We start from the raw sequence: 16,778 nt of genomic DNA, 5'->3' as shown, positions 1-16,778 counted from the left end.
TTTCTTAATATTGACTTAGAAATCTTGTAATGTTATAAACCTTTGAAAGGGAAAGAGCTGTGGCATTCTTGTAGGGTGTTACATGTCCAGATGCTTCTATGAAATGTATCTTGATAAGTAGAAGGCTGGACTCCTGTGCTGTGCTGCAAATCATTTCCTCCTGACGGCTTACAAAGCTCCATGTTCAGGAAATGCTGGTAGCCAGGTTCTTTTCTGCCCTGGTAAGTTCCAGAAGCACAATCAGCCTCAGTGCCCAACTGTTTGGAAAATTAAAGCATTGAGGTGCATGGGAAGCATGGCTGGCTTATGTATTGAACTGCAAAGGAAACAGTGACCCTCTGTTAATACTATTAAATTGTTCCTATGAGTACAGAGGTGGCTTTCTTGGCAGGCATTTTTCTGTTGCAGAAGTTTTTGGAGATGCTCTGTGGGCCTTTGTTCAGAGTGTTACAAAATATTGTGTAGTACTGGCATCCCAGTTTGACTGTTCTCTTGGGTGGACCAGCACTTTCAAGGCTCACAGAGTTTTTTTATTTTTTTTTTTAAATAACTCCTGGTTATTCAGCTACCTTACCCAGCAAAAGGTTTGGAGAATGAATGAACTGACTCCTGACTTTTTGATGTAGACTTGCATTTCCCATTTCTTTATTGCTTTTCCACTTCCATTTGGAATCTTCCAGTGCAGGAATTTATTTGTGTACTCTAGGAGAACTCTGCAGCAAAAGCTGAAGTATCAGAAGTGAGGAAAATGTGGTCCATTTCAAAACCAAAAACCTGGTCCAAAATAAATAATAACTGCAGACAGATTCAGTCAGGTCAGAAGGGACCCTGGGAGGTTTCTTGTTCATCCTCCTGTTCAAAACAATGCCCACTATGAATTCTGCCTGGTCTGTTGACGGGCTTGTCCAGCAACATCTTGAAAACCTCTAAGAACAAAGATTTCATGCCCTCTCTGGTTAACCTGTTCCACTGCAAAATCATCCTCATAGCAAAGAAAATTTTTTTATTAGTTACAACTTTTTGTTTTGGTTCATGCCGATAATCTCTCACTCTTGTAAGGGCTTAGCTCCATCATCATAGTCACCTCTGTGTAGGCTCTGCTGGGGCTGCTCTTAGATTCCTCTTCAGTCTGAACAAGCCCATGTACCTCATTATCCTCCCCTGGAGCAGGTTCTCCAGCTTCTAACCATGCTGGTTTCCTCTTCTTCTTGCCTTTGTTACTCCACTGTTTCATGGTTGTTACAGCCAAGGCTGCTATTGATTATCATATCCCCAACCAGGTTCCTCCTTCTTCTTCAGCAGCAGATCTGAGGGGTGAAACATACAGTTCCCCCCCAAGTCCACTAGAAATCTTTTCAGCATCCCTGAAGTGACTGTGTTTATGATAGTACTGTTTGTTCTCCATGATGCCCCATGGTCTGTTCACCTCCTCCCACAGCTCCTTTTCTGAGGTCCCAGTGCCCCAACCAGAGTGTCTCTCCCACTGTCACCCTGCAGACTGACTCCTGCATGGCAGCACCCTCCCTCTGGAGCTCTGCCTCACCTGAGACAGAGGCATCCCAGGGCATCTGCTCCAGTGGGAGCTGGGGATGGAGCCTTGTAATGCTCCTGTCCCCTGCGTGGTTCTGGCACAATCCCATGGCGGCAGGAGCAGACTCCTAGGATCTGCTATGCATTTGCCACTATGCAGACTGGGCTGCTAACTACTAACTCTGTGTTTCCTGAAAGAAAGAAAGAAAATATCAAGAGAATTGCCTCAAACACCTGCAAATTAGGTGCTTAAATTGCCCTATGTTCATACTGGAAAACACTGATGTGGATGGACCAGATTACTGAGTGACCTGCGTGTGTGGTACAGGGAAGTTACCTCAGCTGACAGCTACCTGGTTTTGATAGATGGCATATTGTTTGGAGATTTGGGTGAGTGATATGTACCACTATCTCAGGGTATCTCTTTGAAGGATGAATTAGTATAATGCTGTTGTTTGCTTAATTATGTCATAAATAACTTGGTTCTTGCCCCGAGGGATCTCTAGTCTATACTAAAACACAGGCAAGAAGTTCCTATGAAACTTCAGGGGATGATGGTACTTTGGAGAGATCTGGTTTTGCTAGTAGTTTATTATTTCTGAGCTTTTATTTCTAGTATCACACCAGTGAGTCACCCAGGAGGGGTGTGAATGGTTACATAGTACCTGGCGTGCAGTGTCAGTGCTGAGGGCACTCAAAACTGTTTGGGCAGCAAAATAAAAAATATGGAAATGAAAACAAGGAGAGTTGCAAGTTGAGATTTGTAGGCTGACTGAAGGATTAGAGGAGCATGTGATTGAAGAGAAGAGAAAAGAAAAAAGGCACATGGAGCTGATCTATGTGCAGCTTTAAGGCAAAGAGAAGAAGTGAATAAGAAAATGACAGTAGTGATGATGTTCATGCAGTTTATTGAGTCCAGACTTGTGTTTTGCTTCTAGCACTATGTGCACTTAAAAAAAGGCCATTTTCATGAGCTAAGCATGCTAGTGAGAGTTTAATTCAAATGCTAATGTTTTTGGCAAAAGATGCAACTTTTAAAACTTTCTCTTAAATCTCTGTGGAAGAAATACAATTTTTATATCCCTTAATATTATGCAATTCTCAGGAAGTCTAATGTGCTGCTTTTAGTAATAACTCAGGAATTAATTAAGATTCTCATTTAATTGCTCTGGAGTTGGAAACAATAATTTAGAAGAAAGGTGATTAGATATAGCAAATTATGGGGGGGGGAGATTATTTAGTATAGCTACCTGTTTTCCATAGCTATTTTCCCATATCTTTTGGATAATACATAACTTCTGTTGATTAGTAAATACAAATAAGGCTAAAAGCAGAGTTTTCTCTTTCAGTTTTGTCATAGTGAGAAATCCTTTTCTTTGAATTTACTAGGAAATCATTGTCATCAGTTCTCTTCTGCAAGATTGTCCAAGAGTTGCTACTCAGGTGTTTGCTTAGATTTTTACTGACTTTGTCTTGATTTAACTTTATTTTAAATGTATTTTTTGTAATCTCTCTTCCTTATCTTTGCTTCATATATAATTTAATTATTAGCAGTGCATTCAGAATATCCTGGACACTGTCTGCTATAGTGTCCAATTTGGTTTTATTCTTGTAATAATGCCTTTAGGTGTGCTTGCTTGCATGTAAATAATTCTCATACAAGATTAAAGACTGAAATTAGAATTTGATTTTGGACTTGTTCAGGATTTTTGTCTTTGATTTCTGGACCTGATCTTAGTTAAATTTTATGGGTTTAACTTTGAGGGAAAATTGGAGTAAATACATTCTGTTTAGAAAGTGCTATATATTACATAAAACAGTACGTAAGCATATTTTATTATTTTAGGGGTGACTTTTCAGTGATACTTGTCCTTTATTTAGTTTGTCTCTTCCTACTAATTAAATATTCTACTTTTAATTTATTTCCTTGCAGAATAGATAGTTGTTCATCCTATATATAACATAATGTTTTAAGGAGATGTAGAAATCAGGAAAATACTGTTGTTGAAAACCAGAGATAGCTTTTACTTTCTGCATGTTAAAAGGATAATAAAAAGCCCGTGTTAGGGTTTCATGGAGAGTAATATTTCATTTCCTGAATTGTGAATGTTTGTAATGTAAGCCCTACTTGTTAATAAAAGCAAGATTAATATTAAAAAGTAAATTAATTAAAATATTAAGATTAAATTTATTAAAATTATTATTAATATGTAATATTCCACATGTAATGCCTGGTACCATAGTTACAAGTAAGTAACTTACCAGATGAATGCAAATTGAGAAAATGGTCTTGTGGAAGCCAAAGTTCATTCTCTATTCCATTACCACAATATGAATTTGTACTAAATTCACTATAGCCTGGGAAGGTTTTTGATGCATTTTCAGCATTAAAATTCAAAACCAGAATATGTTTCTCTGTGTTCAGCAGGTCTTAATACTTTAGCAAAGGCGTAAAACCTGCAAATAAAAATAACTTGAACAAGCTTCAGGTGAAAACAGGTAGCTGCAATAATGTAAATTGCTTACGATCATGGAAACATTAATAAAATCACTGAACAACCAGAAAGTCCAGTACAACAGAAAATACTTGAAAATACTCAAAATACTTAAAAACAAAGTTGAAGTAAGTGGTAAGGTACAGTGCTTCTTTCATGTATGGGCAAAGACTTCTGCAGTTTAATTTTAAGGAAACTAAAGGAAATGACTGTGGTAAAATGAAGGAAAAGTTGAGCTGACTTTGAGCTTGAAAGGAGACATTAATCAGAGTGGGTTTTTTCACTCTGGGAACATCAGATTAGAAAAGAATGTTTTAGTAGGTAAGTACTAAATAGTACTTTAATAGTAAGAACTCTTTCATCATAGGTTTTTAGGAAAACATGTGGCAGTCTCCAATATGATTCATTCTGGGGCATCTTGTAGCATATCAAGGTAATAACATAATTATGACTTGTTTTTATCAAGCTGCAGCTTGTATAGTTATCAGTGCTATCAAACAAGCCTCTTATCTTACGTCTCTTTACCACTAGCCTTAATTAAAGCAATAGCATGTTTGATAAATGGCATCAGATGACTTAGAGTATTTTAGATGGTTTGGATTTTGTTGACTTAAGAATTCTTTAAAGTGATCATTCAGCCACCCATTAAGCAAGGCTAAAACACTGTCCTGAACAACAAAAGGATGGGCTTGTTTACAGTGAAAAAATAAATCTGGAAACCTGAGAAATCTCCATTTCTTAGGTGCCTTTTTGCACTTGTCTAAATTATAGGTCAGCAGAAATGTCAGAAATGGCTGTGTGGTAACTGCATTTACCAGCCCAAATGAGACTTAGGTGTAGAAAAACTGTAATTCGAAGCCTGGGTAGTGCACTATCATTCTATTTCCAGAGTACTATGCAGTCATGGAAGCTGGAAATGTGTGAAAGGTATAAGCAGATATCAAAATGCCTTTGGAAGCAAATGTCACAGGAAAATATTTGGTGTATCAGAAGGAATGAATTTATAATGTATGCTGGGATCCGTCAGAGTTTCAGCAATTCCATTTGACCTCATGCAGGAATAAAAGAGAGGGGAATATCTGGGCTGTATTATGTAGGATTTAGGATGGAAATATGTGCATATGTGTTCCATATTGCCTGTGCAGTGAGCCCCACACATTCCGAGTGCATCAGATGTCCCTACTGTGCATGCACAGATTGTTGGCATGCTGGCCAGCCTGTGGGGCCTCTGGAAATCTTGGACTGATGCCTGGAGCTCTTTCGGTCTCATGTTCTGGGAGGATTGGAAGGAAAAAAAATAAGACCTATCTGGAAAATCTGGTAAACCAGAAATTACAGGTGGGATCAGCCAGAAGACTGAAAACTCTTCAGAAAAAAGGAAAGGGGAGGTTCCCACCTGTTGTCTGTGGAGCCACAGGAGTAGAGGACTGCTTTTAAGCATCCATGAGAAATAATTAAGAAGAACAAATCCATAGTCAGTCAGCATTTGATTGCTGCAAAGGAATCCACATTCTTGTTTGTGGGAGGTTGTGATTTGAGGAAGGGCTTGTGGAAAAACTAGAAAAATAAAGTAAATTAGAGAGGTTTAGAAAATATTCATTTATGCGCACTGAAAAGAAAATCTCAGGCTGCACCAAGGAAGCCATGTTCATGCCCTGGGAAATGTACAGCATGAGGGGTAATTGGATTCAGATGATATTTTGGGGTAAACTTGTTTTGGCATGTGGCAAACTTTCTTAATTTTGGTTATCAAAGTTGTTCTTATGCTTTTTTCTGGGAGGCAAAATATTTTAATACCAAGGATTAATTGTTGCTCTCTTATCTAGTTATTGCAGGTACTGAATGATTTACTGCTGTTTTTTCTTCTTGTTCTCTAAAATAGCAAGATATGTCTAAAATACTATACAAGCTTCTTCTTTTATTAAAAAATAGAAAGTGCTTTCTACTACAATAATCTAAGAAATGTAAAGTTATGTAAAGGATTATTAGATCACTTAATAGAACATTTCAAAGCTATAGTAGTATTTTGGGAAGCTTGGGATGCTGACAGCAACTCATGGAATATTGTCTGCAGGACTGTTGCACACTTTAACACATGAACTATTTTGTGCTTTAATTCCTTCCTTCTTCTAACTCCTCTATTAATCTTACTTCTCAAATTTGTTAAGTCTGGAAATTAGCTGGTGGTCATTCTCAACTCTGAAGAGTCTGAGAGGTGTGTAGTAGTTTAATAGTCAGAAGAATGAGAACAGTGCTGTGGGTCTGACCTGTCTCTGCTGGTGTAAAACCAATGGACGTACTGTAATGTGGGGCAGACTAAGTTTCATTCCCTAGGACAGTAAAGTCTCAAAAGACTTGGCTTTAAATACTGATTCAGTCCCAAGGGTTGTATGTAGTTGGCCACATTTAATTTATTCCATCCCAAGTGTTGCTTCATTATCTATAAAATGAGGACACTACTTAATGGTATTGTATTATCCTGAAGATAAAGTCAGTTAAGGATAATAGGGAGCTCCAGTACAAGTGTGCTGTAAATTGTTTTTGTTAACTCAATGAATGGATTATTTGTCTAAGAACCTGGGATGTCACTTAGCATCTGCAATTAACCTGAGAAATTTAAGCATCCTGGACGTTAAAACAAAAAAATCAAGAAAAGGAAAACAAAACTACTAAATCTTCAACACAACTACAATCTGCTAATTGTCCTGATTTGGACTGCTTGATAAACTAAGCTGTAAACTTCCACATGTGGTCAACCAATACTTTTTCTATTCTTATGACTCTTTCCCCTTGCAACACTTACGAAGGGACATACTGGATGGTTTTGCCATTTTGTTTAGTATTTTGACAGATTTGCCGCTGCATGATGATTACTGTGACTTTTGTGACAATCTGTATATGGCTTGTCTTAGAGCAGGAAAAATAATATAAAAATGCTTATAAGGAAGAATGTCCTCTATACCAATAACTCTGTGATAAAAACTCACTTTTGAGCAAGAGGTGCCTTCAAAAATCTGTCTACACTAAGTCCCATGTACATCAAGAATCATCAATGATTTGTGGGCCAAAAATCCTCCATAGTGGTCATAGTTTTAGTTCCATGTCTTTTTTCCTTCTGTTTTTCCTTCCAAATATCAGCTTTGTGTTCTTCCAAACTGTTAATAACCATGGGGACTCACATGGGCAAGCTTTTTCTTCCCTAGGATCTCACTGACTTTGCCCTTTACCAGACAGATGAGCTTTGCAGCTGATTCTGTCATCCTCCTGAGGAACATATGCCATAAACTCAGTTAAAAAAAGATTTAGATTTTTTTTTAAAAAGAAAGATTACTTAGGGAAGTAAGACAGGAGTTTGTCTCATGAAAGTTAGTTCCATAAGCATGTTACCCTCACTACACTGTGCAGTAATGAGTAGCTTTTAATGTGCACTTTTCGCTACCAAATCTGAAAAGTTGGCTCCTAGAAGTTGATTTTGGCTGAAAATCAAATGCCTATTATCGTAACAAGATGCATACTTCTGGTGCAGAGGAGTTGTTTTAGCTGATCCTTCAGTTTGATCATCAAGCATAATTACTTCAGCAATATCAACTGAAACTTTCAACATTACAGCCCTGATTGAGTAGAATGACTGGTTTTCAGGACAGGTGTGATTGCTTCACAAGTTGACTTCTTGTCAATATCTGTGATTGACAGCAGAATTACTCTTCACACCAGTTTGTTTCATGTATTATCCAATTGAGTTGCTTATAATTGCTTTGGAGTTATTGTCAGCGCCTTTCTAGAAATAGCTGTAAGGCTGCAAACCTTAGTAACAGACATGTTAAGATATTGCAAATATCTTAAATCTTCCAAATCTCTGTTTGGAAGGACAAAGAAGCTTCTCCAGTGCTACTGTCTGGGAAGCAAGTTTTCTTAATGTGCATTTCTCTCCATTGACTGAAATAAAGTAGGCATTGATAACTTCTAGAAAAGACTGTCATGACTTGCGAATTGGAACAGTCCGAGAAAGTATTCTTCACAGATGTTCCTTGTTATAACTCAGTCTATCAGATAGCAGGGCTTTTGCTCACCTTATGTTAGCTCTGAAGGTGCTGACACATTGGATCTATTAAAAAGTTGTAATAGTTAAAGACACAAGCCAAGTGAGAGCACACAACAGATATCAAACTCACTGTTCCTCTTTAGTTATTGTGAAGTTAACCTGCAAAGAGTTCCACTGTCTACAAAAAAGCTGGTTTATTAAAATATTTGCATTTAGTTAGAAAAAAGTTTATTTCCCTTTCAAAGAATATGTACTGCTTTCTTATTTGCTATTGTCAGTAATTTTTTTCGTGTGATTCTATGAAATGCGGAGCTGTGCATATTTCCTGAAAAGTTTTGTAAATACTGTTTTACCTAACAGTGGCTAATCTTGCCTGTTCTTTATTCTGTCATCATTTTAGGAGGAAATAGTAAAAGTTTCTGTATTAGACCTGCCTAATACTTTGCAGTATAAGAGAGATTTGTGATCTTTGCAGTAAGTTTTCATACTTCCTTTACTTGCTGCAGTTTGATACTTGGTAGTGGGAAGTAGCCCTGAAGCTACAAAGCTGCCTTTTGTCACCCATTACATTCCTCAGACGTTTGAAGAGTTGTCGCTGAAAGGCCATTTTTCTTTTTTCCCTTGTTTTGGACCCTTGGAGGTATAAGCATGGCTGTTGCTGAAACAGAAGTAGCAGTATGTTCTTTACTAAATCTTGGAGGTGCTGGAGTTGTCATAATGTTCCTCTGCCATCACCAACCATCTTAAGATTTAGGATTAGAGAAGAAGCAAGACTGTAACACCCTTTCCATGCCAGAACTAAGGACTTGTCCCACTGACCCAGTTCCTTGCCCTGAAATGACACTGGAGCAACCCCAGGTTCTGGAGGAACTGAGAAGAGAAAGAAGATGGCACTGTCCATCTATTCTGCATTCATGCAATCATCACTCTGTGCTCCTGAGGAAGTTAGCTGCTCTACTGCAAGCTAATGTAGTAGATAATCTGGTTTAGGCAGCAGTAGACTTGGAGACACAAGTGAGGAGTTAAAGAATTGCTGATGTCAGTGTGGTGTATAGGATTCATGGGTTGGGGGGGAGAGGAGTCTTTGAGAAGGCTGAAAATCCTTGCAAAAGCAATATAATGTTGGGGTTTAGTTCTCAAGGTACTGATGCTGGCAAAAGTCAAATTCTTGTGCTCTGGGGTTACAATTGTTGGTAAGATTTCAGCCTTGATGATTCCTGTCTTCAGGAATCTCACATTTTAAATGCAAGGTTTCATACAGAACCATAAACCTGGAATTTCCAAATTATTGGATGTGAAGTTCTGTAAACAAAGGATTAAGTTCTTTTACAGGATTTTGCTGTTTGAAATAATATTTTGCTACGTGAAAGTACTACTTAGGGCCTCTGGATTTATGGCCACTCCCTGTATTAAATCTATTGTACCTGTGTTGTTTTAGCACAGTAATTTTAGTCTAATGTTACAAGCTAGATAATGTATATAATGCATAGCAGAAGGCTGAAATCATATAATCCAGGATCTTCATTTAATGATCTACTGAGGAGTAGAAATTTAAGTAGGAAAATAAAGTATTTTGACAACCTTGAATACTTTTGTTAAGAGAGAATGTTGAAAGCCTGGCCCATTAAAGCACTGCAGAAAATAACAATTGATTTAAGTGAACTCAGTATTTCAGTCAAGATGCTTTAAAATTTTTAGAGTTGTATTAATTGAAATTAATTAAATTGTTAGTGCAAACATGAGAAGAAGGCAGCTTAGTTTAAAATGCTAGGATGGAGGCATAGAGGTAAAAAGAAAAGTAAGGGTAGTACATTTCATTATTAATTCAAGTTAGTATGGTTTTGCAGTTAAAAGTTTTGAATTATCTTGACATTACACCATGGCACAGATGATGCACTTTTGAAATAAAACATTGTTCTTAGATACACGGTTGGCTGGCTGTGAACATCCCTCGGATTAGTGGGAGGTGTTGTTTCTGTCTACAGCACAGTCATCTTTGTGGCGTTACAGTGTAAGTTATTCTTCAGTCAGGGTCTGTTGAGATGCTGTTTGTTAAAAATTGGTCAACATTTCTTAACATCAAAGAGTGAAAGCAAATTTCTGACCCTGAAGCCACTGGCACAATTTTTTGCTTCCCCTTGAAAAGCCTGTTACATGAAAATGTTTGACCCCATTTTCAGTTCTTTATAGAAGGTGTCAAATGTAAAAGGCTAGTAACTACTTCCTCAACCTTCTGTTTTGCTGACTAAAGTTTAAATGAAGCACATCAAAATGGGGACCTTAATGTATGAATGGGAAGGTCTTTCCCTTGTGTATATGTATGGTAACAGAACATATGTAACAGGCATGTTCTGTACACCTTACCAGACCAGAAAACCCTGTTTAAGGGTTTATTATTTTCTTAAATCTAATTTCTAATGCTAAAACCAGCATAAAAATTAAGAAACTATTTTTCTATATTATCTCTGTGCTCCTAGACTCTTGTGTATAAGGATTCCAGGTAAGTCTAGATGTGCTGTTGTACTCAGCATGAGATGGAATTTTTTTTTAATATGAGGTTATATCTTTTCATTAGACCAATTGATGGCTATTTGAAAAACTTAGACACATTTGCCTGCACAGCCCCATTTTAGGTTTCCAGTCCATTGGTGTGTTTGATGTCCTTGCCTTGACTGAAAAGTTTTGGAGGATCTTAAATAAATGCTGTAGCTCTTACAGGTGTCCTGAAAGGCCCTGTTTGGGCTAAGGTCTTGCTAACTAGCTCTTGGGTAGCCTGGTTGTTGCATTAGCCCTTGGCAGGTGCAGGGAAGCTGTATCTGCTGTCTGTCCTTCTGCTCTTCACTGCCTTTACCAAGAGTGTAGACTTTGTGTTCAAAATGTTCAAAACAACAACAGGAAAAAAGCATTTTGGTTGAGTGCTGATGCTATTATGCTGAACCTCACTAATGATGAATTCCTCAGATTGCACCCAAATAGATTTTTTCCAAGTCTTTACTTGCCTTTTTTAAAGATAATTTTATTAAAGAATTCTATGAGACTAAGAGACTGTTTATTTGTTTCTTTTCTTGGATATAGTTAAGAATCATGATGTATTTAATCTTGGATTCTGTTTTGCTTAATATGCATGGGAAAAGATGTTTCCTTTTATGGGTCAAGGCTATTGCTTAATGAATTGTCTTATTGTCTTAAGTGGTCATACTATTCTTAAAGAATGTTTCCAAGATACTGGAACAAATACAGAAATAAGATTATTATTCCAGAGAAATGAACGAATACATGAGCATTTGTCTGTTTAATCAGCCTTATCATTGAAAGAGCATCCCTTTGTTCTTGCTTCTTGGCTACAGTGCTAAAGTACAGCACGACATGCAGGATTTTCTCAGCTGACCTATAAAGCTATCAGAGTCCCAGGTTTTAAAACTGGGACATGGACAGCCATACAAATATTTTAATAATCTGTGCACACAGGCATTTATATAGGAAGTCCGTTTACCAATCACAAGTGTCCATCCATAAAAGGCTGGGGTTTATTTCTTAAAATTTTATTTCATAAAATTGTTTAGGACTTGAGAAGTATTGTCATAGTGGAAGGATATTTCAGTGGAGAACGGGTTTGGATGGAACCTGAGGAAGTTGTGTGGTTAAGAGTCACTCCTACCCCTCTTTCCAGAGCCAGGGAGCAAAATTGGCTTGCACTGGGGTCCAGTGTAAACTTGAGGAAAGTGAGGACTTTGTAAGTCTTGGGGGTGGAGGAGAACAGCAAAACAACACAGCCCAACAGACAGTAAAAACCCGTTACCATGGATCAGTCCTGAAGCCTAATGACAGTGGAAGAGACTGTAGGAAGCAGAACCATCTTTAGAGGAATGGTTGTGTGACTCTGGTAAACTTACTAGCATCCTCCCAAGACATCAAGATGGGAAAACATTTCCCATTTCCCAAGATGGGAAAACATTTAGTACCCAGTCAACTCTGTAGGACTTTTGTGTCCCAGTTTTCAGTGAGTCTGGGATATAACAAATGGATACCTTCAGTAGTTTTAGCTTTGGCCCAGAAGCAGTGAGGCCACTCACCATCTTGATCATCAGTAGAGGGGAGAGGAGGGAATTAATTGTTGGATAATTTTTGCCACTTATTTTGGTGCTTCCTTTTAAAAAAAGTTTTATTTATAATGAAATTTTTAAATAACATTATAAGGAGCTCCTCTAGTGCTAGAGGCAGATGATGTGTATTAGAATAATAATACACTGTACTTGAAAAATATTACTTGTGTGTTTTAAGGTTCGCTTTGTTAATGCCCACTACTGAGGAGTAGTAGGTGTTACTTGGAATATATTTGAAATAGATCTAATAATCGTTAATTTTTAAGGGTCATAAATGGAAAACCTTAAATGGCACTAAAGAAGGACTTTTTCCCCATAGTTAGACCTAAAATATGTATTTGGTTAACAGTGTAGGAGATTAAGACTGCTTCTATCTACCAAGTGTTTAAACTTAGCAGAATTTAATGAAGCATTCCTGCTAGAAAAAGTGCCACATGTGGTACATTATTATTGCAAATTATGAATGTTTTTTAAAAAAAACAAGCAAAAGGACTAGCTAATCTTGGCAGAAAGTCATTAACTGTGAATGGTATCTATTGGAATAATTATCAATATAGCCAGATGGGACTTGTCTGGGCTTGACTAGCCTCTGCTGCTTGACCAAAAGGCAGCAACTGCGGTATTTTCACCTCAGAGACACTTCTGGATAAGCTGGATGCTGCAGCTGGGTGCTAGAGACAAGTTCAGACATTCAGGAGCTCAGGTTTACCTCTGTTGCAGATGCTTTAAGGCGAGGTGAAGGAAAAGGAGTCAAGTTCTGCTAAAGGGTTTTGATCCAGAGTTTTATTCCGAGCCGCAAGCTTCTGAATCCCGTAACAGCTCCAACAGAACTCCCGATCCACATGGTTGCTGTTCCTTTCAACCCCGGGGAGAGAGGGAGGGAGGCGGTAGGGATCCCACCATCGAGGTGCAGAGTGGCAGGTCTCAGGTGAAAGGGACACCTGGGTGGGCCAATGGCCCTCAGGGATGCCAGGCATCTTTTGAACCCTGCCAATCACTCGACACCCTTCTGGAATGTCAGGATTGACAGACAGCACTCAGCAGGGGTCAGGATGGGGGAAAGGAGAGGTGATTGGCACCTGGGAAGGATCGGGATACCTGAAACAAACTATGACACACACCGCAACATCTCGCCCTTGTTTTGTTTAAAATGAAGAGGACTGGGTTTGGGGCGCAGAATGCTTGCCAAACCATGGTTGGTAAATTGGTTCCTCCTCTTCAGGAGGGTCACTGTTTTCCACTGAGGCTTCCATGTCATTCATTGGAACACTAAGGGCTTCCAAATGTAGACTTCAGGAGGGAGAGATGAGCTTGAAATTAACTTGTACACTACGCGATTGATCAGCCAAGGATGTGTTCCAGATCAGGTTACATAAATGGTTCATGAAGAGCAAACCCTGACCTGCTTGAGCTGCATGGCTGCAAGACCTTTTCCATATATTTAACCTTTTCTTGCATAAATTAAAGCTTCAGGTTTTCTATACCAAGTCTTTTGGGTTACTTTATATTAGTTTTTCAGAGATTAAGAATGTCTGGCAGGAAACATAAAGGGTTGAACCCCACCATATGAACTGCTAGAGAATATAACAATTGGTCAAAGTTAAAGAATCACAGAATCACAGAATTTTTAGGTTGGAAGAGGCCTTTAAGATCATCGAGTCCAACCCATGTTCTAACACCTCAACTAGATCATGGCACCAAGTGCCACATACAGTCTTTTTTTAAACACATCCAGAGATGGTGACTCCACCACCTCCCTGGGCAGTTGATTCCAGTATTTGACCACTCTTTCTGTGAAAAACTTCCTCCTTAATTCTAGCCGGTATCTCCCTTGGCGCAGCTTGAGACTGTGTCCCCTTGTTCTATCTGTTGTTGCCCGGAGAAAGAGACTGACCCCCAGCTCACCACAGCCACCCTTCAGGGAGTTGTAGAGAGTGATAAGGTCACCTCTGAGTCTCATTTTCTCCAGGCTAAACAGCCCCAGCTCTCTCAGTCGTTCCTCATATGGCTTGTGTTCCAAGCCCCTCACCAGCCTTGTTGCTCTCCTTTGGACACGCTCAAGCGTCTCAACGTCCCTCTCAAACTGAGGGGCCCAGAATTGGACACAATACTCAAGGTGTGGCCTCACCAGTGCCAAGCACAGGGGAAGAATGACCTCCCTGCTCCTGCTGGCCACACTATTCCTGATACTGGCCAGGATGCCATTGGCCTTCTTGGCCAATGCTTCTTGACCTGGGCACACTGCTGGCTTATGTTCAGCCGACTGTCAACCAGCACCCCCAGGTCCCTTTCTACCTGAGCACTGTCCAGCCACACCGTCCCCAGCCTATAACATTACAGGGGGTTATTGTGGCCAAAGTGCAGGACTCGGCACTTGGACTTTTTGAACTTCATCCCATTAGATTGTGCCCATCCATCCAACCGTTCCAAGTCCCTCTGCAAAGCCTTCCGTCCCACTAACAGATGGACACACACTCCCAGCTTAGTCTCATCTGCAAATTTACTAATGAAAGACTCTAAACCCTCATCCATGTCATCAATACAAATATTAAACAGGACTGGCCCCAGCACAGACAAAGTAGTCTCATGTTTGACTTGCCCAGTAATGCCATCCCACAGAAAATTATAACACCTTCTTGGGAGTTTCCAGTGTTTATACAGGTGTAACATCCAGTTGGTACAATGTTTGTCTTTCTGAATTCTCAGAGGGTTTAAAGTGTGCTCTCTGTACATTCTGTAGTGGCTCTTCTCTCGCACAGTGCAGCTGATGAAGAAAAAACAGTTTTGAAGTTTGCTGTGTCACATCAGGGAGATTTCCCAGTTCAGTTTTGCTGTCAGGGAGAATACTAGATTACTAGATTTTACCCCTTTTTTTCATGAAAAGGAAAAGGTCAGTCTGGATAGAGCAGTTAATAATATAATAATGAGCAGTGGCCTGGTGTCTCCCTCACAATGTGATGAACAGTAAGCACTGTAGAAAGCCATGAAAACTAAGAGAGCTGCAATTCTTTTGGCCTCTAGATAAGCCATCTCCAAAAGGATTTGCTATCATATGAAAATGAGTGAAGAGATACTGTTAAATGAAGATTTCATTCTTCAATTAATAAGTAATTTCCATTCTGGAGTAGATAATTTATGCCTACTACCCAGGCAGCAATTGTGATTAATATGCTGCATTAGTTGCCTGAGTAGATAAAATCTCAACAGCTAAAGATCTTGTGTTCATGTAGATAGGGCTAATAGGAAAATCAAAGGAAGATAAAACCTCGAGAATGTGATGTAATGCACAGAGCAAGTTATACCCTGTCAAAACTGTAAAGCCTGAATGAAATGTTATCAGATTTTCCTGTAAGGGAGGTTGGAAGAAAGGGTTATATATTGGGACACCTCAAGCTCCACGCCTGTAACATGATGGAAATGGAGCTGACCAATTTTGGCAAATAGGGTGTGATGGCTCATTTCTTTATTTCCTACATAAGGAGAGCAGTGTTGTTTCTTAAGGACACCCTGTGTCTCATAGGCAGCATGGGCCAAACGCCACCATTGACAGCAAGTGGGCTTTGGAGTCTCAGATTAATTGCAGCAACCAAGAGGCTTTTCTTGATGTTTTCTGTAGTCTGAATCCAGTAAACGAAACTCTGTTTAAAGAATTTTGTATCTGTTAGACTTATAAATTAAAGTTAAATTGCTTTTTGCACTTATTCTGTTAAATTAGAAAAAATAAAAAAGTTTTCCTAGGGTCATCTAATTTAACTTCACTTACCAAACAAGTCTCCACACTCTTGTATTCAGCAGACTATGCTTATTATTGATCTGTTCTCAACACCTTCTCCAAAGTTGTATCCCCCAGTATCCCAGACACATATTTACCAGTGTAGTAAATCCTTAAATCCTTTTTTTGGGTTTTTTTTTGCTTGTTTGTTTTTTGTTTGTTTTGGTTTGGTTTTTTGACCAAAAAAGCTTCTTCTCACTGGCAAATTCATGCTTTCATTTTAAGATGAATAGTAAATCCATATTTGGGTCATACAGAACAGTAAGATGGATGATAATGAGCAGTAATTAGAATGCATGCATGTAATCTGAAAAACTATTCTCTTGTAAACTAATGTTTTGGCCCACAATAGATTTAATCTAAAAAAGCATATTAATGAGATTTTTATGAAATAGAAGTGGTTTTTTTTTTTCAATATACAGAATCATTAAGGTGGAAAAGATCTCTAAGATCATCAAGTCCGACTGTCAAATATCACATTGTTGTTTTCTTTATGTACGTGAGATGTAGATGAGACAGTTAAAGTATTGTTGCTGTGGGAGTTGGTTGTCAAGTAGGATTTTAAGTTTTTCAAAGTTTTGTACTCACTCTTCTACACTTGATTAAAATTAGGTTCTTTTTTTCCTCATTTTAACTAGCTTTCACCATTTGGTTAAACATATGAGCCATTAGTCTTCTCCTTAGTATTTATTTGGTTCTCAATGATCTGTTTGGAATTGTTCTGAAATATGTGGTAGCAGTATTATTTCAATGCATCTTTGATCAACTGAATGCCCTTTAAGCTATGTTGTAAGCAAATATTGTGTAGGGTTTTGACATAACTGTGAATATTTTAA

At 38.5% G+C, this 16,778-nt stretch overlaps 1 protein-coding gene across 1 annotated transcript in view; it reads left to right on the top strand.

The window, feature by feature from the left end:
- CDK19 (cyclin dependent kinase 19) overlaps positions 1–16,778 on the top strand; it is a 123,135-nt gene that overhangs the window by 86,527 nt on the left and 19,830 nt on the right. The window lies entirely within an intron of this gene.

The sequence above is a fragment of the Fringilla coelebs genome (assembly GCF_963513975.1).
Source record: "Fringilla coelebs genome assembly, chromosome: 3".
Lineage (NCBI taxonomy): Eukaryota > Metazoa > Chordata > Aves > Passeriformes > Fringillidae > Fringilla > Fringilla coelebs.
The sequence above is the reverse complement of the archived record's forward strand: the minus strand, read 5'-3'. Positions and strand labels throughout refer to the sequence as shown.